Source organism: Callorhinus ursinus, unplaced genomic scaffold (assembly GCF_003265705.2).
Source record: "Callorhinus ursinus isolate GAN/ISIS: 27379988/994484 unplaced genomic scaffold, GSC_fseal_2.0 scaffold116, whole genome shotgun sequence".
Taxonomy (NCBI): Eukaryota; Metazoa; Chordata; class Mammalia; order Carnivora; family Otariidae; genus Callorhinus; species Callorhinus ursinus.
Window position 1 is genome coordinate 399,463 of NW_027397178.1, and position 24,743 is coordinate 424,205.

General features: G+C 37.9%; 1 pseudogene; it reads left to right on the forward strand.

The window, feature by feature from the left end:
- The first annotated feature begins 11,925 nt into the window (after positions 1–11,925).
- LOC112832870 (olfactory receptor 11H6-like) lies at positions 11,926–17,801 on the forward strand (annotated as a pseudogene).
- The last annotated feature ends 6,942 nt before the right edge of the window (positions 17,802–24,743 follow it).

Below are 24,743 nucleotides of genomic sequence, written 5' to 3' on the forward strand. Positions count from 1 at the left end.
GAGTGTAACACAAGTTTCTTTGCTTCCTACATGTTTCAAGGACTTTATTGAGAAGGGACCTTAAACTTTACAGGAAAATAAGATATTTTGAGACCAGGTGGGAATAAATCTCACCTTATTTTTTTTTAAAGATTTTTATTTATTTGAGAGAGAGAGAAAGAGAGATAGTGAGAGAGAGCACAAACAGGGAGGAAAGGGAGAAGCAGGCTCCCCGCTGGGCTCGCTCGATTCCAGGACCCTGAGATCATGACCTGAGCTGAAGGCAGACACTTAACTGACTGAGCCACCCAGGCTCCCCTCTCACCTTATTTTGAATTGATCGTGGTTCTAAATCTTAGTGTTCTTTTGCTAGGATATAATGCAGCAAGAATTTTCTACATCAGTGGTACAACCAGACAAATTTCTTTCTTTTTTGATTTCTTTGATCCTTAAGAAGACGTTTTATGATTCTGGTTTGTTTTCCTAAAGTTGATTGTGGGTCTTCAATGTACAGACTCATCCACTTTCTCTTATTCAGCTTATCTTGTTTAAAAAAAAAAGGCAAAGATTTTGAGGACAGCTGATGTGAGGATGGGTTAAACCTTTGGCAACAGAACAAAATTAGTTGACTTACTCATGGAGATAAAACTTAGCCAAGGACATTGGCTTTTCAGAATTGTCTAATCAACTGAATTAATTGTTATAGACATCTCTACAGTCAAGACTCAGGGCTGTTCTTAAATTTTCCTTTAAACATTTTATTTATTTGACAGAGAGATCACAAGCAGAGGGAGAGAGAGGGAGAAGCAGGCTCCCTGCTCAGCAAGGAGCCTGATGTGGCACTCGATTCCAGGACCCTGGGATCATGACCCAGGCCGAAGGCAGCCACTTAACCGACTGAGCCACCCAGGCGTCCCTCCTTTAAAGATTTTTTAAAAAAAATATCACTCTAACAGTTGAGTGACACCTAAAAAATACACAAAAGCCCAATCATATCAAATTATCTTTGCTCTAAAGGATAAGTGAGGATATTATTTTCAATTATCTGTATTTGCTAGTGTTTATTTTAATGTTTTTTACACATGCTATAAAAAATGAACTGTCTTACTCTTCATATTCAGATCCTACCTAGCTAAAATAAAGAAAATGATGTTTTCAGTACAAAGTTTTAGTTCATTTAGTAAGTAATTTTGGATGATAAAAATAGGGATCTGAGGTTGAATAGGGTCTTATCTGCACTTTTATCTGGTAGATTAATTTTGTTTTTTGAAAGGGAGAGGACATTTTCAAATATTTGGATAGGCATGTACTTTTCAACAGTATTTAAGAACTGAATGGAGCACTGAGTGCTATACACAAACAATGAATCATGGAACACTACATCAAAAACTAATGATGTAATGTATGGTGATTAACATAACATAATAAAATAAAAAAATGTAAAAAAAAGTATTGAACAAAAAAGTTAAAATTTTTGTGTTTAAACAACAGAGTAATCTTTAATTAATATTGAAAAGCACTAAGAGTCTTAGAAATGGTAGTTTCAATATTGAGTTTTCTTGTTAAATTCAGACCTCTTGCCTTATCTATTGGAGGTCACCAGTTATAACTTTGCCAGGAATGAAGGGTAAAGAAATTTGAAAGGCAAATAAGAACAGAGATTTGGACTTCAATGTTACTAGTCCCTTGTTGGTGGTTTTTAAGGAAGCATAAAAAGGAGGTTTGCGCATCCATGTTCTAAAGTTGTCCAGTTTTCCAATCAATGTTGAACTCGAAAGACATTTGTTTTCCACTTTCACTGAATAAGGTGCTCAACAGACAATTTCCAGACTGTTATTTATGAAGCATAAATAAACTAGTTTCCCTGCTGCTCAGGGACTAAGTCCAGGCTCAAAGATTCAAACTAGAAACCAGGATCCTGAGATCAGTTGCTTCTTGTCCTTTCTGAAAAATGGACCATGCCTACTTAATGTGAATAACAGTTCAAGACACTCTCCATTATACACCAACAACTTCACACTTAATTTCATTTTTTCTACCACCATACCCTGTAAAATTGATTAGCAGAAACATTATTTTTCCTGTAAACTTTGGTCAAAGTGTTGGTAAGTAATGGGATAATCAAAGGGTGGGGAGCTTAATGGAAAATCCAGAGTAATCAATTTTTATTTTAATCACTGAAGGACTAAACTGACTCCATAAAGTTCTGCATAACTTCATCCTTGAAAGCCTCCAAAATACTTGCTCAGAATAGGTAGGGTATTAGAATGGAAAATCCACCATTTTATACCATAAAAATGCTGTTTTCATGCTTTTGGCATTCATAAATCACTATATGAGCTATAATTCTAGGGGACTAGGTTTTTCATACACTCCTTTCTAGTATGAGAAACCAACAAACTAACCAACCAATCACATTCTTGGGTGGCCACCTCAAGAGTAATAATTTGATTACATAGCCTCCTTCCAAATGTCCCTCACATGATATAGTGTCTTCTCAGGTGGTCTGAGAGAAGAATATAACACCTGATTAGTCCTAGAAAGAGATTATTTTCAGAAAGATAGTCCTTAATAATAAAAAAATAATAGAATTGGGGAAAAATGGTTCAGATAATTTACTCTAACTTTTCATTTTACAGATAAGCTTCACAGAGGGTTCATGACTTTTTACCCAATGAACGCACATGTCCTGTATTCACATATGGAATGTTCACACTATACTACTACAGAGGAACAATGTCTAATTAGATTTATAAAGTAAAAGGCAGTCTGTAGTATATCACAGCAGTAGTTGTAATATGGGCAATTAGTCCCCTTCTCTTACATACAATGATGGGTTTCCTGGCTCAGCTTGGAAAGAGGGATGGACACAGTGGGGTTGAACATAAAGGCATTATCTCTTCATTGGCTTTGATAATGAAAACTCCAGGTGAGAGCATTATATGTGGTTCACTGGACTTCCTTAATTTCTGGAGGCTTTAGAAGCTTGTTTTCTAGGAGTTTACTGAGACATTTTAACATGCAAGCCAGTGTTTAATCTCAGGGATTAATCCCTCTCAGGGATTCCTCTAAAACTCGATGTCTCTCCCCAAGTGGTTTCAGTGGCTTCCTCACGTTTCCCCTGGAGTGCATCCTCTTTCCGATTTTTGGGGCTCATCCAGGTTTTAGTAGATTAGCTCCTAGTAGATTAGTTTTGTTTCATAGGAAACAGAGAATCCAGGGGAAATAGTAAATAAATTTCAGGAAGCTTTCTATTGCAGAGATTGCATTCCATTAAAGAATCATCCTCTGTGGAGATTAGTGCAATAAATGGAAGTTTTGCCCATGACTCGAATTCTGAAACTGAAATATGTTTGTGAATAAATGCTTGTGAAGTGTTGCAACAGAGAAGCATGAAACTATATTCTGTTGGTCACTTTAAAGTTAAATCCGCTATGTTTTTCTGGAGTCTTCCACTGTAATGACCAGGTGGTTGGTAACAGGTAGGTACTGCCTTGTGTGACTGAAATCCAAGATGGCAGGAGCCATTTAATTGACTAAATTAGTCAAATTATCAGTTTCCTTTATGATTTCCTTTTCTAAGAGTGGGAAATTTGAAATCAGTGCAAACACAAGAAGAGATTTTTTATCATTGGTCTTTTGTTTTTCTTCTTAAAAAAATTGAGGTTTCTTCTGAGGATCCTCTTAAACCACTTCTTCAAAATATGACTCTTAGGAAATGTTGACAGTGATGATCAATGAGAAAATCTTTATTGCTGGTTACTGGGGTAGCTTGTATGTGAACTTGATATTCAAGGACACTCTACACCATTTCTCCATTGAGTATTTTTGGCTCCTTTGTTAAATATTAGTTGACTATATTTGTAAGGGTTTATTTCTTGACTCTTGATTCTGTTCTGTTGGGTTATGTGTCCATTTTTGTGCCAATGCTGTATAGTTTTGATTACTTTAGCTTTGTAGTATAGCTTGAAATGAGGAAGTGTGATGCCTCCAGCTTTGTTTTTGGTTAGAATTGTGTTGCATATTCAGGATCTTTTATGGTTCCATTCAAATTCTAGGTTTTTTCCCCCCATTTCTGTGAAAAAAATGCCATTGGAATTTTGATAGGGATTGCATTGAATCTATTGATGACTTTGGACAGTATGGACCTTTTTACAATAGTGGCTCTTCCTATCTGTGAGTAGGGAATATCTTTCCATTTATCAGTGTCTTTTTTCAGTTTCTTTCATCAAAGTCTTATAGTTTTCAGTGTACAGATCTTTCACCTCCTTGGTTAAATTTATTCTTTTTTTTTATTTTTTTTTAAAGATTTTATTTATTTATTTGAGAGACAGAGAGAATGAGAGAGAAAGCACATGAGATGGGGGGAGGGTCAGAGGGAGAAGCAGACTCCCTGCTGAGCAGGGAGCCCGATGCGGGACTCGATCCAGGGACTCCAGGATCATGACCTGAGCCGAAGGCAGTCGCTTAACCAACTGAGCCACCCAGGCGCCCGGTTAAATTTATTCTTAAGTATTTTATTGTTTTTGATGTTATTGTAAATGGGATTATTTTCTTTATTTCTTTTTCAGATATTTCATAGTGAATATAAGCACAACTGATCTCTGTATGTTGATTTTGTATCCTACAATTTTACTCAATTTGTTGAGAGTTCCAATAGTTTTTTGGTGGAGTCTTTAGGACTTCCTCTATATAAGATCATGTCATCTGCAAAAACAATTTACTTTTTTTTCTGATTTGATGTCTTTTATTTCTTTTTCTTGACTGATTGCTCTGGCTAGGACTCCCAGTACTACATTGAATAGAAATGGTAAGCGTGACACCATGACCTTGTTTCTGACTTTAGCAAAAATCTTTTGACCTTTTACCATTGAGTATGATGTTTGCTGTGGGCTTGTCATATATGGCTTTTATTATGTTGAGGTATGTTTCTTCTCCACTCACATTTTTAAAAGTCTTTTTTTTTTAATCATGAAAGGATGTCACATTTAACCAAATGCTTCTTCTACATCTATTGAGATGATCATATGGTTTTTATCCCTCATTTTGTTAATGTAGTGTATCACATATATTAATTTACTTATGTTAAACTATCCTTGCGTCCCAGGGATGATTCCCACTTGATCATGGTGTATGAGCCTTTTAATGTATTGTTGAATTTGGTTTCCTTATATTTTGTTGAAAATGTTTGCATGTATATTTACCAGGGATGTTGGCAGTAGTTTTTGTTTTGTGTGGGGGAAGGAGAGGGACAAACAGACTCCAACTGAACACAGAGCCTGAAAGAAAGCTCGATCCCATGACCCTGAGATCATGCCTGAGCCAAAACCAAGAGTTGGACATTCAACTGACTGAGCCACACAGGCTCCCCTTGTAGTGTGTTTTTTGGCTTTGGTAATGCTGGCCTTGTATCCCCCCTAAGTACCAATAATTTGGCAGCCATCCATGGACAAAAGTGCCTTTGTGGGAGCTTTGGGATCTAGATAAGAGATTGTGAAACCCCAGTGTAGCCCATGATCAAAGAGGGCCACTTTGAGTAGGCAGACACATGCCCAGGTGGCAGACTCACTGATCTATTTCCTGGATACAGATTCAGAAACAGTCCCATCCCTGTGGACTTGACTAAAAAATATTTGGATCTTGGTCTCCCCTCCAACACCATCCATCCACTGAAGGACCCAGTAGGAGTCACACTTGCCTGTGCCACAAGTAGCAGTCCTGCTAACCTCAGTCTGGCTGTGGACCTTGAAGTGGCCTGTGACCCAATTCTAGTCCCTGTTAGCCACTAGTTGTGTACACCAAGGGACTGGGTGGTAGACACGCCTGTCCATGTCCCTGAGGAAGCCCCTTGGAGCTTGGTCCAACTGTAGATCCTGAAATGGCCCTTTAATTCAGTCATGGGCCAGGAACACTCCTGCTGCCAAGCATCAAAAAGTAAAAATACTTAGGAATAAATTTAATCAAGGAGGTGAAAGACCTGTACACTGAAAAGTTTAGGACATTGATGAAAGAAATTGAAGAAGACATAAATAAATGGAAAGATATACTGTTCATGGATTAGAAGAATTAATCTTATTACAATGTCCGTCCTACCAAAAGTCATCTATAGATCTAATGCAATCCCTATCAAAATTCTAATGGCATTTTTCACAGAAGTAGGAAAAACAACCTTAAACTTTGTATGAAACCACAAAAGACTCAAATAGCCAAAAACTCTGGAATACTGTTCAACCATAAAAAAGAAGGAAATTCTGCTATTTGTGACAACATGAATGAAACTGGAGGACATTATGCTAAGTGAAATAAGCCAAACACAGAAAGATAAATATTGTGTGATTTCACTTACATGTGGAATCTAAAAAAGTTGAACTCATCAAACCAGACAGTGGAATGGTGACTGCCAGGGGCCGGTGGCCAAGGATGGGGGTGGTGATGGAATGGGGAGATATTTGTCAAAGGGTATAAACTTTCAGTTATAAGATGAATAAGTTCTGGGGCTTTAATATGCGCATGGTGACTATAATTAATAGTATGGTATTGCAGACTTGAAATATATCAAGAGAATAGATCCTAAGTGTTCTCGTCACATAAAAAGTGTAATTGTGAAAGGTGATAAATGTATTAATTAACTTGAGGTGGTACTCATTTCCTCACAATGCATACATATATTAAATCATCATATTGTATATCTTCAAAAAACCTCACTGTACAACTTAACTATATATAATTTTTATTTGTCAATCATACCTCAATAAAGCAGGAGGAAAAATGGAGGAGAAATATATACTTTCTTATAAAAACAAACAGGGAATTCACTGCCAAGTAGACTTGCACTATGAATAATGTTTAATTTTTTCAGGCAGAAGTAATGTGATACTAGACAGACACATGGATCCACCAAAGAAATGAAATGCATTGGGAATGGAATAAAAGAAATAAGTATGATAGCAATATTTTTTGTTTATGGTCTAAGTAAAAGTAGAATTTATGACAAAAAAAATCGCCCAAAGGATGAGAGTGAGGAATTGGGGATATACTGGTGTAAATCTCTCTCACCACACATCAAGTAGTAATATTATTTGAAGTTAGACTTTGATTAAATATTTTTAGTCCTAGAACAACAATTTAAAATATTTAAAAAAGGGGGCGTCTGGTGGCTCAGTCATTAAGCGTCTGCTTTCAGCTTAGGTCATGATTCCAGGGTCCTGGGATTGAGCCTTGCATCGGGCTCTCTGCTCTGCCGGATGTCTGCTTCTCTCTCTCCCACTCCCCCTGCTTGTGTTCCCTCTCTCTAGCTGTGTCTCTCTGTCAAATAAATAAATAAATAATCTTAAAAAATAAAATATTTAAAAAAGATATAAATATTGGGAAAGGATGGAGTTAAAATGGATTCATAAAAACTAACACAAAGGGAGGCAGAAAAAGAACTGAATAGATAGAATAAATAGAATGCAATTAGCAAAATGGTAATTTTAATCCAACCATATCAGAAATTAGATTAGATATAAATGATCTAAAGAAACCAAAAGACTGGGATAAGTTAGAAAAAAAAGGAAGACCTAACAATATGCTATCTATAAGAAATCTACTTTCAATAAAAATGATAGATTAAAAATAAAATAAAATCTAAAAATAGTAAAAAAAGTAAAATACTAGAAAAACGTGCTATTCAAACATTAAACAAAAGAAAGTTGTAGGAGCTACATTAATATTAGACAAAGTAGACTTCAGAATGAGGAATATTACCAGAGAGAAGGACATTCCATGATTCAAAAGGGGTCATTTCTTGCAAAAGATATAACAGTTCCAAAAGTAAGAGGTACCCAACAACAGAGCTTCAAAACACATAAGCAAAATCTGATCAAGGTGAAGTTAATTCAAGGACTGAGTTTGCCTGTATATAAAGTAAAAAGAAATACATTTTAAAAAAAGAATATATTAAATATGATTACATTTATATAAAGTTTTAAAACAGGTAAATCTATTTTTTAGTGGATGAATAAAAAGTATAAAGCAAAGAAGTTTACAGGAGAAGTTAGAGGGAGAATTAGGTGTGATAAAAAAACAAAGGGACTTCCAGAGTCCTTGCGATGCCCTACTTGACTTTGGTAGTGGCTATTGGATGTTTGCTTTATATTTATTATACGTTACACATATGTTTTGCTCATTTTATGCTACATATTGTATTTTATAGGAAAATTGTAAAAATAATTTTTTAAATAAAACCATGGGGAACCTAATTGAATAAATTCTTTTTGAAGTATCATCTTCTGTAAAATTTTGCTTCTCTGCATTATATTGTCTCATTATAAATTAGAACAATATAATTTATTTAGCTTTCTTTTTTGCTTTGGATTCTAGGATGCTCAAAGATGTTTATTCTGAAATTGAAGTTTTATTTACTGATCTGTTGTCTCTCACAATATTATGTTTCTTATGTATGATGAGTGTATCCTATATTTCATTAAGCTTTTTTGTTCTTTATTTGGGTGTTTATTTATATTTACTGTATCTTCTGACAGCAGTCTGACAGCATTCTTTTTTTAAGACATCCATTTTTTTAGAGCAGTTTTAGGTTTACAACAAAATTGAGAGGTAGGCAGAGATTTTCACATATATCCCTTGCATGGATGGACACACACACACCCACCCATTGCCTCTCCCATTACTGACATCACTCACCAGAATGGTACATTTTTATACCAAGGATAAATGGACATTGACATCATCATAAGCACCCAAAGTTTACCTTAGAGTTCACTCTTGGTATTGTACATTCCATGGTTTTGGACAAATGTATATCCATCCTTATAACAGCATACAGGGTATTCTCACTGCCCTAAAAATCCTCTGTCCTCTGTTTATCTTTCCTCCGCCTCCACCCCTGGCAAGTATTAATTTTTTTTCTGGGTCTCCATAATACAATTTATTGCCGCAGGGGGAAAAATGAGGGGGCAAAAGTAGACTCCTCGGGGCTGTAAATCACAGTGCCTTAATAGCAAACGAGGAAGCAGCACAGTTGCCCGCGGTCCTCTCTAGTGCCAAGGGCAGGTGCGCCCACAGCAGAAGCTAACAGGCTGCATATGGGGGCCAGCGCTCCCAAACGTGCTCTGGGCAGGCGCCAACAGGGCCCACGCTCAGGCACAGACGTCCCCGCTCTCCGCCAGGCTCCGACGTCCGCTTTGAGGCGGGGAATTGCTTGTGGTCCAGCAGGACTGAGCTGGCCCTCCTGAGTCCCAGGTAAATCTCCAGGGAGAGACTCGGTCAGCCCAAGGTAGGAGGCATGGCCAGCCACATCAACTCAGTGTTTGAATTTTTATTTTTATTTATTTATTTATTTATTTATTTATTTATTTATTTATTTATTTAAGTGTTTGAATTTTTAATCTTGCTGTTTGAACGATTTTAAGGTTTTCTTCTCTGTCCCTGACATTCTCCTGCTGAATGTAGCAAACCTAAGCGGTAGGGTTTGAATCTTGGGAAACGCAGTGAAAATGCCTCTGTGTGGGTGGTTTTTCACCTCTTACCCTGTATAAATCTTTTTATTGTCTCCATTAGTTTTGCTCTTTCCGGAACGTCATAGTTGGAATCACACAGTCTGTAGCCTTTTCAGACTGGTTTGTTTCACTTAGTAATATGCGTTTAAGGTTCCTCCATGTCTTTTCATTGTTTGATAGCTCATTTCTTTATCTTTTTTCAAGTTTTTATTTAAATTCCAGTTAACGTGTAGTGTAATATTAGTTTCAGGTGTAGAATTTAGTGATTTAACATATTCAACACCTGATGCTCATCACAAGTGTCCTCCATAATCCCCATCACCTATTTAACCTATCCCCATACCCACCTCCCTTCCAGTAACCATCACTTCTCTAATAGTTAAGAGTCTGTTTCTTGGTTTGCCTGTTTTTTCATCCCTATGTTTGTTTGGTTTTTTAAATTCCACATATGAGTGAAATCATTTTTTCTCTGACTTATTTTGCTTAGCATAATACTCTCTAGCTCCATCCATGTTGTTGCCAATGACAAGGTTTTATTCTTTTTTATGGCTGAGTAATTCCATTGCATATATATTTCCACTTCTTTTTTATCCATTCATCAGTCAATGGACATTTGGGCTATTTTCATAATTTGGCTATTATTGGTAATGCTGCTATAAATATGAGTACATGTATCCCTTCAAATTAGTATTTTTGTGTCCTTTGATTAAATACCTAGTAGAACAATTGTTGGATTGTAAGGTAGTTCTATTTTTAACTTTTTGAGGAACCTCCATACTGTTTTCCAGAGTGGCTGTACCAGCTTGCATTCCCACCAACAGTGTAATAGGGTTCCCCTTTCTCTGTATCCTTGCCAACACCGTTGTTTCTTCTGTTGTTAATTTTAGCCATTCTGAAGGTGTGAGGTGGTATCTCCTTGTAGTTTTGGCTTGTATTTCCCTGATGCCAAGTGTGTTGAGCATCTTTTCATGTGTCTGTTAGCCATCTGGATGTCTTCAGGTGTGTAGTGGCATCTAATTATTTTAATTTGCATTTCTCTGATCACATATGATGTGGAACATCTTTTCATATACTTATTTGTCATCTTGATGTCGTCTTTGGTGAAGTGTCAAAGTCTTTGGCCAACTTTTGTTTGGATTGATTGTTTTCTTATTGTTGCATTTTTAAGAGTTCTTTGTTTATTTTGGATTGATAGTTCTTTATCAGATATATCTTTTGCAAATATTTTCTCCTATTCTGTGTCTTGTCTTCTAATTCTCTTGACATTGTCTTTCACAGAACAAAAGTTTTTAATTTTAATGAAGCCCAGCTTATCAATTATTTCTTTTACAGATTATGTCTTCGGTATTATGTCTAAAAATGTATCACCATACCCAAGATCATCTAGGTTTTTTCCTATTTATCTTCTAGGAATTTTGTAGTTTTGCATTTTACACTTAGGTCTATGATCCATTTTGAGTTCATTTTGTGAAAGTTTAAAGGTTTAAATCTAGCTTCATTTTTTTTTGCATGTGAATGTCCAGTTGTTCCAACACCATTTGCTGAAGAGACTATCTTTGCTCCATTTTGCCTTTGATCCTTTGTCAAAGATCAGTTCACTATATTTATGGGCCCTCTATTCTGTTACACTGACCTATTAGTTTATTCTTTTGCCAGTATCATACTGTCTTAATTACTGTAGCCTTATAGTTTACTCTTAAAGTCATTTTGGGTTGGTCTTTCCACTTCATTGTTCTCCTTCAATATTGTATCAACTATTGTGAGTATTTTTTCTCTTATATAAACTTCAGAATCAGTTTGTTGATGTTCATAAAATAATTTCTGGAATTTTAGCTGGGATTGCATTGAATCTGTAAATCAAGTTGGGACATCTAGACAATACTGACGTCTTGACAATATTGGATCTTCCTATTAATGAACATTGAATATCTTGCCATTCGTTTAGTTCTTTGATTTTGTTCATCAGAATTTTGTACTTCTCCTCATAGTTCTTACACGTATTTTGTCAGATATGTAAATATTTAATTTTTTGAGGTGCTAATGTAAATGGTAAATGTTTTTAACTTCAAATTCCCTTTGTTCATTGATGGTATATAGGAAAGCAATTGATTTTGTATACTGAACTTGTATCCTGCACCCTAATACCACTTTCTATTTCCAGGAATGTTTTTATTGATTCTGTTGCTGGGAGAACTGGGGAGACTCTGGGCCCTGGGGCCTTGACTCAGCCCATCCCCAAAGGTGTCACCAAAAGTTCTTGGTCTTATCTTGAGAAAGAATTCAAGGACATGCACACACAACACAGTGGATGAGCAACACAAATGGCAATGTTTATTAAAGCAAAAAAGTACACTTTTGAGATATGAGAATGGGCAAACAGAGAGAGAGAGAGAGATGCACACTCTGGGGATTGGGTTTCTATCTTTTATTGACAGTTATTAAGTAGGGGATGGAATATTCATTACTTGGGGCAGGGATGCAGGGTTTCATCGTTTTTCTCCTTAATTTGGTCAGGGGTTTCCTGTTATGGCACCCGACATCTTGGGCCTGTCTGGTTTAATCTGGCTTTTTGTGGGGTGCTGCCAGATGACTCTCCTGAGAGCTGGCCATGACTTCCTCATGGCTGGCCTCCAGGTATCCTGTTAGAACCTAACTAACTGCCTAACAATTCTTTCAGATTTTCTACATAGATAATCATGTTATCTGTGAAAAAGGATAGTTTTATGTCTTCCTTCCCAATCGGTACACATTTTCTTTTCTTGTCTTATTGCATTAACAAGGACTTCCAGTACAATGTTGTAAAGGAATGGTGAGAAGGGATGTCTTTGCTTTCTATCTGAATTTAGTGGAAAACTAAGTTTCTCATGATTAAATATGATGTTAGCTATGATAGCTAACTCTTTCTGTTGTGAAAGCTTTCTTAAACTTAGGTTTTTTGATACAATTTTATTCCTAGCTATGTTCATTTAGATTTAAATTTTTTGTTTACATATTTTGTTTGTTTTGCAGAAAAGGTAGAGTATAAATATATACACATATATTTATGCATGAATTTTTTCTTTTATATATGTAAGAAATTACAAAACAGAATAACAGAAATACTTCTTCCAGAGAAAATTTTGCATGAAGTTTAACACAAAAGAAGGGAAAAGGGGAAGACTCTCATTTACTGAATATTTACCACATAGTTGGTATTTTACATACATTGTTATTTAGTTTTCACAACTGTATCAGGATAGAACTAGTATATTTATAGTTAAATATTTAGGGCTTAATGAGGTTAAATAATACACCAAGGATCATATAGTTAAGTATATGAGAGAGCTATAATACAAATAGAGGTCAATCTGAGAACCCAATGCTCTTTTTATACAGCACATCATATCAATGAATTTAGCATTCTTTTTCAGTAGTAATTAGGACCATTTAATCCCCAATAAATAAGATTATACTTGCTATTTATCTTCCTTATTACTACTTTATCACTTTTCATTAAAATAAAATGAGGGAATATATGTTTTTTTTAAATGAGGGAGTATTTAACAGTCTCTTTCTCATGAGGAAAATGCAAATCAAAGCCAGAGTGACAAATAGCCTCACACTTGTTGGAATGGCTATCAAAAAGACAAGAAATAACAAGTGCTGGTGAGAATGTGAAGAAAAAGAACCTTCATACACTGTTATGGGAATGTAAATTAGTACAGCCACTACAGAAAACAGTATGAAGTTTCCTCAAAAAAAAATTAATAAGAGAACTACCATATAATCCAGCAATTCCACTTCTGGGTCCATATCTGATGGAAATGAAATCACTATTTACAAGAGATATCTGCACCCCCATGTAAATGCATCATTATTTACAAAGGCCAGGAAGTGGAAACAACCTAAATGTCCATCAATGGATGAAAGGATAAAGAAAGTGTGTATATAGTAGTGGAATATTATTCAGTCATAAAAAGATGGAAATCTTGCTATTTGCAACAACATGGATGAAACTTGAGGGCATTATGCTAAGTAAAATGAATCAGACTGAGATAAATACCCTATAACCTCACTTATATGTGGAATCTAAAATCAAATCAAAACAAAACAAAAATCCTAAAACCAAGCTCATAGATATGGAAAAAAGACTCATGGTTGCCAGAGGTGAGGGATGGGAGTGGGTGAAATAGGTGAAGGGGGTCAAAAGGCACAAATTTCTAGTTATAAAATAAGTCCTGGGGTGTAATGTACAGCAAGGTAACTATTGTTAATAATACTGTATTGCATATTTGAAAACTTCTAAGTAGGATTAGATCTTAAAATTTCTTACCATAAGAAAAATATTTCTGTAATTATGTATGGTGATGGATGTTTAGACTTATTGTAGTGATTATTTTACAACATATACAAATATCAAATCATTCTGTTCTATACCTGAAACTAAAATAATGTAATATGTCAATAACACCTAAAAAGAAAGAAAGAAAACAAAGGGGACCCGAAGTTTCAGACACCTCTCTTAACAATATTTTGCTTAAAAGAAGCAAGAATATTCCAGAATTCATATTAGCTTTTGGGGATATCTGCTAAAAATAATTTGAAATACTGTAAAGGACTAGAATGGGAAGTACCTTCTAGAACTTTGGCATTTCATCACCTACCCCATGGTCTCTGCTCCTGATACCTGTCCAACATGAGATGGAATTTACTTAATCAGTGTCCTACTAGAAACACAGCCCTGACTTAGGAGAGCCTGTTAACAGAAAAAGGGAATAACCCTTTTCAAGCCATGGAGTGAGCCAATAGGAATGAGAATGAGAACTCTGATATTGACAGATAAGACTTAAAAACTCAAAAAATGAATAAAATTGAATATAAAAGAACAAGAAGATAAGCAAAAATCTTGTATTCCAGGCAAGCTGGTAATGCTATAGAGATTGCACTGTCATAAGAGTAACCTGTCTATACAACAAAATAAGTGTCTGCTCTAAGAATAGCATGAGAGTAGCTGATCATCATGGGGAAACTGAGTCCCAAAGGCCAATCAAGGGGCTCCTGAGGGAATATATCCTCGGATATAACCAACAATCTTCTCTCATAAATTCTCACTTTTAGAATTCACAGGAGACTATATCCCTTAGGAGGAATCAGACAGATTTCAGAGAAACAGATAAGTCTCTGTTGTGCAGCAAATATACCAATTTCTCTCCAAAGCAGTATCATGTGTCCAGTAATGTAAGCACCCTCTCTGGGCTGTGCTCTGCCAAGGATGCCATGCCCTCCCTCCTGTCTGCCTTCTGCAGCAGTGAAAACAGAAGGTTCCAAGTCAGACCTGCCAGATCTGTAAGGAGGTAGGTTCAGAAGACATTCAATATAGGGCAGTTCTTAGGTGTGCCTTCTAACTCTGCCTTCTTTTATGCGGTTGTGGAAACAGGAGCACCTCATGTTACATGAAGAATGTAAGGAGATTCATCTTTACAATTAAGAGGGCTGGAAATCAGGGAAGTGAGAGAGATGAGGTTGAGGAAGTATGGAAAGTCCGTCCTTATTAACGAGGAGGGGCATCCAGTCAGAACCAGGTCTTTGGGGGAAATAGCATGTTAGTGAAGTGACATCTGGAAATGACTGACAAGTGGCTATGAGGAGCAGGGCAGAAAACAATTCAGCTCTCTCTGATTTTAGCCATGTTTGGTTCTGTCACAGAGATAATGATCAGGCATCTTGAGGAGAACAATATGACTGAGCACTCCCGGGTGGTGGGTTCACTCCCACATGGCTTACAAAGCCCTTGCAATCCTCATACACATTGATCAACAAATACTTCCTCTTTTACACTTTCCTCATGGTTTCTTTCCCTTCTGCGTTTCTCTGAATTCCTGAAACAGCTTGGTTTTGCCAAATATGATCTAGTCAAAGACCCAAGAGGAACCTTACAGCAAAGTGTGATGTGGAAAAATCTGAGTTACTCTGATCCCTTGTGTCACTAATTGCAATCACCAAGATCATCCTTAAAGCTATGGCATTATCCAATCTGGAAACTAATGCATTTTATAACTAACACATTAATAAATATTCTTAGCTAGAATACTTTTATTAAAAGTGTCTGGGTGTATATTCTGCACTTATATTTTCCTGAATAAATATCATCACTCAGTCATGTCGCTTGAGTCATTTAGGCCCAAATGATGACTGTCCCTCACTAATGGAAGGGATCCTAAAATAAATTAATAAATTAAGACCAAACTACTAACAACAAAACTATAAGCAATTTCATAGGCTTTGTTTTGCTTTTCTCACCATGGAAATCACACAACATCCAAGTCTAACTCACACAAAGAAGTTTTCACAAAGATTCTCCTTCAACTTCCCAAAACAATGCCAACCTTCCACATCTAGAGTAGGATGGGGGTGACAGGGGGCGTGAGGAAGTAGAAGGGGAATCTTTGTCCAGTGGGTCAGTTTACGGCTCCCAGCACAGTTCTTGGTTCCCAGAGGCCTCTGCTTGGGAGTATCTGACATTTGTGAGCCTCAGCATCTATCCATAAACCAGAAGAATAGAGGCCTTCTAGGACACTTTGTGACACTTCAGGCAAAACCCTCAAAAATCCTTAAATAATTTACCAGATACATTGTTCAGTTTTTTTACCCATAAGTAGAGATTTAACCTAGACCAAGGTTTTACAGAAGTATTTTAATTCAACAGGTAGAAGATGGAACTGATATGAAAGCCATTATGTAGATGTCTGGGAGTTCAAATTTTTATTGAGTTAACAAACCATGATGAACACTGAAGAATGGATGGTACATTTGATGCTTTTTGTCTCAGTTGTCAGATGACCTTAAGACACAACACTGATCCAGAATAACAGTGAAAAGCATAAAGATTTCAGTGTGTGGTTACCTTTCTCCCTCTTCAGATGCCTAACATTTATGTCTCTAATTCCAAAGATTTAAGTAATTGAAATTCTGTGTCCAATATCAAGGGTCTATATCTCTTAATCTGTAGATACAAATACATGATTTTCATACCTACTTACATTTGTGAGTACTGTCATTAACCACCTCCAAGCTGCTTATTGCATAACATCCTGTCTTTTACCGTGAGAAAATTCTGAAAGAGAAATGAGAGAATACAAAGATTCAAAGTCTGAGCATACCAAGCACTCTCCAAAGTTCACAGTCTTCAGCAGTATAGTTATATTATTTATTTAATAGAATAATAGAATCTGAGGGAACTAGGGATCACCACAAAGGAAATAATCCTGAGGATGAAAGAATAAGGCCATCTTTGTCATTGTCACTTTTCTTCTCCATCCCTTAGGAAGCCATGAATATGTCAGGAGTCAGCACAGTGACTGAATTCATACTCCTGAGTTTTCCGTGCTCCAGGGAGGTTCGGGTCGTCCTCGTCATGCTGTTGTTTGTGTCCTACATCCTGACAGTGATGGGGAATGGGGCCATTGTCTGTGCAGTGAAGCTGGATCGCAGGCTTCACACCCCCATGTACATCCTGCTGGCCAACTTCTCACTCCTGGAGATCTGTTACATCAATACGACTGTTCCCAATATGCTAAAGAACTTCCTATCTGAGACCAAAGCCATCTCTTTCATGGCTTGCTTTTTCCAGTTCTTCTACTTCTTCTCTATGGGCATCACTGAGACCCTCTTACTCCCCCTCATGGCTTTTGATCGGTACTTGGCCATCTGCCAGCCTCTCCATTATCCGATCATCATGAACAACCATCTCTGCATGAACCTGGTGGCCCTGTGCTGGGTCACAGCTTTCCTCTGCTATCCGATCCCTATCTATTTTATCACACAACTCCCCTTTTGTGGCCCCAACACCACTGACCACTTTGTGATCCTGGTCCTCTTCTGGCCCTGTCCTGCATCCCTGCCCCTGGAATTGAGCTTTCCTGTTCTATACTAAGCTCTCTTATTATCTTCATCACCTTCTTCTTCATCCTTGGGTCCTACACCGTGGTTCTTAGAGCAGTGTTGTGTGTCCCTTCAGCGGCTGGCTGACGTAAGGCCTTCTCCACCTGTGGTTCCCACCTGGCTGTGGTGTCTCTCTTCTATGGATCCATCATGGTGATGTACATCAGCCCAACCTCTGGAAATCCAGGTGGGACACAGAAGATTGTAACCTTGTTCTACTCATCAGTGACCCCACTTATAAACCCACTGATCTACAGTCTCTGGAACAAGGATGTGAAAGCTGTCTTGAGAAAAATTCATATGTGCACAGAAATTAGAGCAAATGAGAACTCACGAGTGGGGCAAGATCACAAAATTTTTCCTCATTTCTTCCCACTTAAGTGGTCTTTATTCATTTGTATCTAGAAATGCAGACTCAAAGTAGATCTTTATTCATTTGTATCTAGAGATGCAGACTGAAACTTCTGCCTAGTTAAATGTAGGACAATAGTATGCCCAATTAAACCAGATCTTGCCTTCAAATCAGGGCTTGATAGATGGTAACTTGAATTAAGTGACCTGGATATCTGAACTTTGGACTCTACTACCCTGACCTCCAATAACTGCTTGCTTGTTATCTGTGGTCACTCACCTAGTCCTTGACCTCATATTTTTTTAGACTTTTATTATATGAATCTATTCCTACACTTAGTTTTTCTAGTCAAATGGTCTCTCCTCTACTTCTAGTAGAAGAGAAGAGCATTCACACCTTTTTGCTCATGTTAAAGGAAATTAGTGCTAATCTATAAGTCATAACTGAACCAAATTTTTAAATTTAATTGACACCTAAAATACTAAAATGTTCTAAAACACTGTCTCTCAAACCTGTCTACCTCATAATTGTTTGTGGATCTTTTATATTTTTAATTTTAAAATTTTTTAGATTTATTTATTTACTTTAAAAATTTTATTTTATTATGTTAGTCACCATACATCACCAGTTTTTGATGCAGTGATCCATGATTCATTGTTTTCATACAACACCCAGTGCTTATTTGACAGAGTGAGAGCAAGTACAAGTGGGGGCAGGGGCAGAAGGAGAGGGAGAGAGGGCCAAGCTGACTTTCCGCTGAGCACGAAGCCCAGTGCAGGGGTCCATCCCACAACCCTGAAATCATGACCTGAGCTGAAATCAAGTGTCCAATGCTTAACTGACTGAGCCACCCAGGCGCCCCTATTTGTGTAACTTTTTACAAGAACAGATTCCCAGGTCTTTCTCTTGATCTCCTAAATCAGAATCTTTGAAGTAGACCCAGAAATTACTATTAATATTACTCAGGTGATTCTAGTGCACCTAGCCCAGCACCAATTCACAGACTGATCTTATAGAGCCACTATAGACACTATAAATATGTGACATAGAGAAATAAAAATCTTATATTAGTTGGGAAAAGTGAAAGAAGTTACAGTGAATGCTATAGGTGACTCAAACACTCATGACAGCAGAAGTTTCTTTTCCTGCAGCAGTTTTGAAATCCTCCATTTATAAAATGAGGGCTAGATTACATTCTTCTTACCTTTTCTTACCTGTGCAAGAAAATTAAGATACCTGGAAACAGGTTTACATTTTTAAAAAAGTTGGCACTTAGGGGGTGCCTCGGTGGCTCAGTCGGCTAAGCATCTGACTCTTGATTTTGGCTCAGGTCATGATCTCTGTCTGGGATCAAGCCCCGTGTTGGGCTCTGTGCTTAGTGGGGAGTTTGCTTGAGGATTCTCTCTCCCCCTCCCCCGGTCCTCTCTCTTTCTCAAATAAATAAATCTTAAAAAAAAAAAAGGTTAGCACTCAGGGGCATCACAATTTGGGTTAGTTTCATTTGAAGGGAAGGTTGAATTGAAGCACAATGCAAAAGAGGTGAAAGCAGACAGAGAGCAAAAGCCAGTAATTCTAAGAGAATGAGATGAAGACAGATACAGATGAATTTGATGACAGTTCCAGGTGATTTGCCCTAACTCTTTGGTCAAAGAATAATCAGTTGGCATCTGGGGTTGGTACATTTAATTCATCCATTCATTTACCTCTATGATATCCCTCCCTTGGTGAAACTTACATTATCATGAGAGAGTTAATAAGCAGATAAACACAAAGATCTATAATACCAAAGATACTAAGTTATATAAAAGGAAAAATGGAGAGTATCTATACAAAAATTGCGGTGGTAAGATAGGGCATAATTTAGATCAGATGGTCAGAGAGTGTTTTGATGAGGTGATTTTTTTTTTAAAGATTTTATTTATTTGACAGAGAGAGACACAGCGAGAGAGGGAACACAAGCAGGGGGAGTGGGAGAGGGAGTAGCAGGCTTCCCACTGAGCAGGGAGCCTGATGTGGGACTCGATCCCAGGACCCTGGGACCATGACTGGAGCTGAAGGCAGACGCTTAACAACTGAGCCACCCAGGTGCCCTGAGAGGTGATATTTTAAACTAAGGGAATAAGCCATGCAGAAATCTAGAGGAATTAAATTCCACACAAGTACAGGTATAATTATGGAGTTTTCAAAGATAATAAAGGTTAATTTTAGCCTTCTAGAAGAAAATGATATATGAGGCTGGAGACGTAGGCACTATTAGATACCTAGAACCTTTGAGGTCACAATAAAGAGCATTTTATCTGAACTCTGGGGAAGCCTGCTTAATACTATACGCTAAGGTTAAGGCTTAATAAAAATCCCATCTTAATAAAAAGCCATACTTTCTGAGCAACTCTTAACTTGGAACTACTTATTTACCAACAAGTTTAATTAAAAATGCATTTATTGGCGTGCATGGCTGACTCATGTGGTAGAGCATGTGACTCTTGATCTTGGGGTTGTAGTATTGAGTCCCACGTTGGGTATAGAAACTACTTAAATCTTTTTAAAATGCATTTACTTTAATATATTCCTTTTTGTTCCACCAAGGATTTGATGTATCAACCAAAAATGTACAAAAAGAAAGAAGAGAAATATTAATTTAAAAAGAAAAGAATGGGGTGCTTGGGTGATGCAGTTGGTTGAGTGACCCCGACTCTTGGTTTTGGCTCAGGTTGAGATCTCAGGGTCATGGGATTGGGCCCTGTGTTGGGCTCTGTGCTCAGTCCCGAGTTTATTTAGGACTCTCTCTCCTCCTGTCCCTCTGCTCCTTCCCCCTGCTCTTTCTCTCTCTCAAATCTTTAAAAGAATAAAAAGAAAAGAATAAAATGAAGATTTGTGACTCATAAGATCTTATATTGGTAAAAAGTCAAGTCTCCAGTTATGAATTTCCTTTAAAACAAATTTGACATTTCCCTATTTAAATTGTATTAGAGGAGGCGGAGCAAGATGGCGGAGGAGTAGGAGACCTAGATTTCGTCTCGTCTCAGGAATTCAGCTGAATAGGGATCAAACCATTCTGAACACCTACGAACTCAACAGGAGACCGAAGATAAGAATAGTAACAACTCTCTGAACAGAGAAGCGACCACTTACTGGAAGGTAGGACGTGCGGAGAAGTGAATCCAAGGCGATATTCGGGAGAATAGATGGCGGGGGAGGGGCCTCCGCCGGCCGCTTCTGGCAAGTGCTAGAGCCGCGGAGCACAAAATCGGACCTTTTAGAAGTCGGCTCCGCTGAGGGACGTCGCTCCAGTGGCTAAGCGGGGGTGGAACCCTTGCGGGACAGTGGGGTCTCAGGACCCTTGGGGTCACAGAAAGACCGGGGGAGCCTGAGTGCGCCAGAGCTCCCAGGTATCGGAGCAGGGAAGCCGGCTACAGAGACGGAGCCGAGGAGCGGGATCTCAGCTCGGGGTTGCCATAAACTGTGATCCGCGGCCCAGTCGGGCCACTGCTCCTTCCAGCAGGGACCCAACAAGTGGCAGAGCCGGGGAGACTCCCCTTCCTTCCCGGGGAGGAGCAGCGCGGGAGCGCACTGCAGGGATCTGCTGGGTTTGGAGACTCCACACGGGGTCAGGTGCCAGAGATAGCAATGCTTGGTCACATGCCGGGTGAGCACAGAGTGCGGCCGGAGACCGGGGAGACGGGAGTGACTGCTTTTCTCTGGGGGCACACTGAGGAGCGGGGCCCCGAGTTCTCAGCTCCTCCGGGTGGAGATTGGGAGGCCACCATTTTTGCCCTGGTCCTCCAAAGGTGTACCGAGAGCTTGCAGGGAACAAAATCTCCTGAGAGCAAACCCGAGCAGCTTCCTTAGCCCGGACCGACAAGGGCAGGGCAATTCAGCCTCCGGCAAAGACATTTGGAAACCACAGCAACAGGCCCCTCCCCCAGGAGATCAGCACGAACAGCCAGCAAGCCAAGACCAAGTATACCGATCAAGGAGAACGGGAGAACTCCAGCGCTAGGGGAATACTGCACATAGAATTCATGGCTTTTTTTTACCATGATTCATTAGTTCATCAAAGTTAATTTTTGTTAACTGTTTTTTTTTTTATTTTTCTTTTTCCCTTTTCAACCAACATCTTATCAATCCCTTTTTAAAAAAAAAACATTTTTTATTTTTCATTTTTAGAGTCATATTTTATCCCTTCATAGTTACCCTTATTTTTGGCATATATATATAAGTTGTTCTCTCTTTAAAATTTTGAGATACAGTTTCTTCTAACAGATCAAAATATACCCTAAATCACTAGTGTATGGCTATGTTCTAGTCTCCTGTCTGATCACATTCTCTCCCTTTTTCCTTTTTTTTTTTTTCTTAAATCTTCTTCTTTCTTTTTTCATACAACTTCTTATCTTATAAGTCCTTTTATAAAATCTTTTATAATTTTCATCTGTACAGTCATCTTCCATCCCTTCGTTGTATCAACCCTTATTTTGTACATATATGTCTTTCTTCCTTTAAAATTCTAGGAGGCACTTTTTTCTAACAGACCAAAATACGCCCAAAATCTGGTGTGTGGCACTGATCTATGGACTAGCCTGATCATATTTGATCATATTCTGCTTTTTTTGTATTGTTCTGTTTTTGTTTTTATCTTTTTTTCTCTTTCTTTTTTCTTTCTTTCCCTTTCTTTTCCCCTGGTTTCAGGTCTTTTCTGATTTGTATAGAGTATATTTGCTGGGGACGTTGTAAACCTGTTAGCATTTTGTTCTCTCATTCATCTATTCCCCTCTGGACAAAATGACAAGATGAAAAAAATCACCTCAGCAAAAAGAACAAGAGGTAGTACCGTCAGCCAGGGACCTACTCAATACGGACGTTAGTACGATGTCGGACCTAGACTTCAGAATCATGACTTTAAAGATACGAGCTGGGCTTGAAAAAAGCGTGGAAGTTATTAGAGAAACCCTTTCTGGAGAAATAAAAGAACTAAAATCTAACCAAGTCAAAATCAAAAAGGCTATTGATGAGGTGCAATCAAAAATGGGGGCACTAAATGCTAGGATAAATGAGGCAGAAGAGAGAATCAGTGATATAGAAGACCAAATGATGGCAAATAAAGAGGCTGAGAAAAAGAGAGAGAAACAACTACAGGATCACGAGGGCAGAATTTGAGAGATAAGTGATACGATAAGACGAAACAACATTAGAATAATTGGGATCCCAGAAGAAGAAGAGAGAGAGAGAGGGGCAGAAGGTATATTGGAGCAAATAATAGCAGAGATCTTCCCTAATGTGAGGAAGGAAACAGGCATCAAAATCCAGGAGGCACAGAGAACCCCTCTCAAAATCAATACTAATAGGTCAACACCCCGACATCTAATAGTAAAACTTACGAGTCTCAGAGACAAAGAGAAAATCCTGAAAGCAGCTCAGGAGAAGAGATATGTAACCTACAGTGGTAGAAACATTAGATTGGCAACAGACCTATCCACAGAGACGTGGCAGGCCAGAAAGGACTGGCAAGATATCTTCAGAGCACTAAACAAGAAAAATATGCAGCCAAGAATACTATAACCAGCTAGGCTGTCATTGAAAATAGAAGGAGAGATAAAAAGCTTCCAGGACAAACAAAAACTAAAGGAATTTGCAAACACGAAACCAGCCCTCCAAGAAATATTGAAAGGGGTCCTCTAAGCAAAGAGAGAGCCTAAAAGCAGCAAAGATCAGAAAGGAACACAGACAACATACAGTAACAGTCACCTTACAGGCAATACAATAGCACTAAATTCATACCTTTCAATAGTTACCCTGAATGTAAATGGGCTAAATGCCCCAATCAAAAGACACAGGCTATCAGATTGGATTAAAAAACAAGACCCATCCATATGCTGTCTGCAAGAGACTCATTTTAGACCCAAAGACACCCCCAGATTGAAAGTGAGGGGTTGGAAAACCATTTACCATGCTAATGGACACAAAAAGAAAGCTGGGGTGGCAATCCTTATATCAGACAAACTAGATTTTAAAACAGAGACTGTAATAAGAGATGAGGAAGGACACTATATCCTACTTAAAGGGTCTATCCAACAAGAGGATCTAACAATTGTAAATATCTATGCCCCGAACATGGGAGCAGCCAATTATATAAGGCAATTAATAACAAAAGTGAAGAAACACATTGAGAACAATACAATAATAGTGGGGGACTTTAACACCCCCCTGACTGAAATGGACAGATCATCTAAGCAAACAATCAACAAGGAAATAAAGACTTTAAATGACACACTGGACGAAATGGACTTCACAGACATATTCAGAACATTCCATCCCAAAGCAACGGAATACACATTCTTCTCTAGTGCCCATGGAACATTCTCCAGAATTGATCCCATCCTAGGTCACAAATCAGGTCTCAACCAGTACCAAAAGATTGGGATCATTCCCTGCATATTTTCAGACCACAATGCTTTGAAACTAGAACTCAATCACAAGAGGAGAGTCGGAAAGAACTCAAATACATGGAGGCTAAAGAGCATCCTACTAAAGAATGAATGGGTCAACCAGGAAATTAAAGAAGAATTTAAAAAATTCATTCTAACCAATGAAAATGAAAACACAACTGTTCAAAATCTTTGGGATGCAGCAAAGGCAGTCCTGAGAGGAAAGTATATAGCATTACAAGCCTTTCTGAAGAAACAAGAAAGGTCTCAAGTACACAACCTAACCCTACACCTAAAGGAGCTGGAGAAAGAACAGCAAATAAAGCCTAAACCCAGCAGGAGAAGAGAAATAATAAAGATCAGAGCAGAAATCAATGAACTAGAAACTAAAAGAACAGTAGAACAGATCAACGAAACTAGGAGCTGGTTCTTTGAAAGAATTAACAAGATTGATAAACCCCTGGCCAGACTGATCAAAAAGAAAAGAGAAATGACCCAAATCAACAAAATCATGAATGAAAGAGGAGAGATCACAACCAACACCAAAGAAATACAAACAATTATAAGAACATA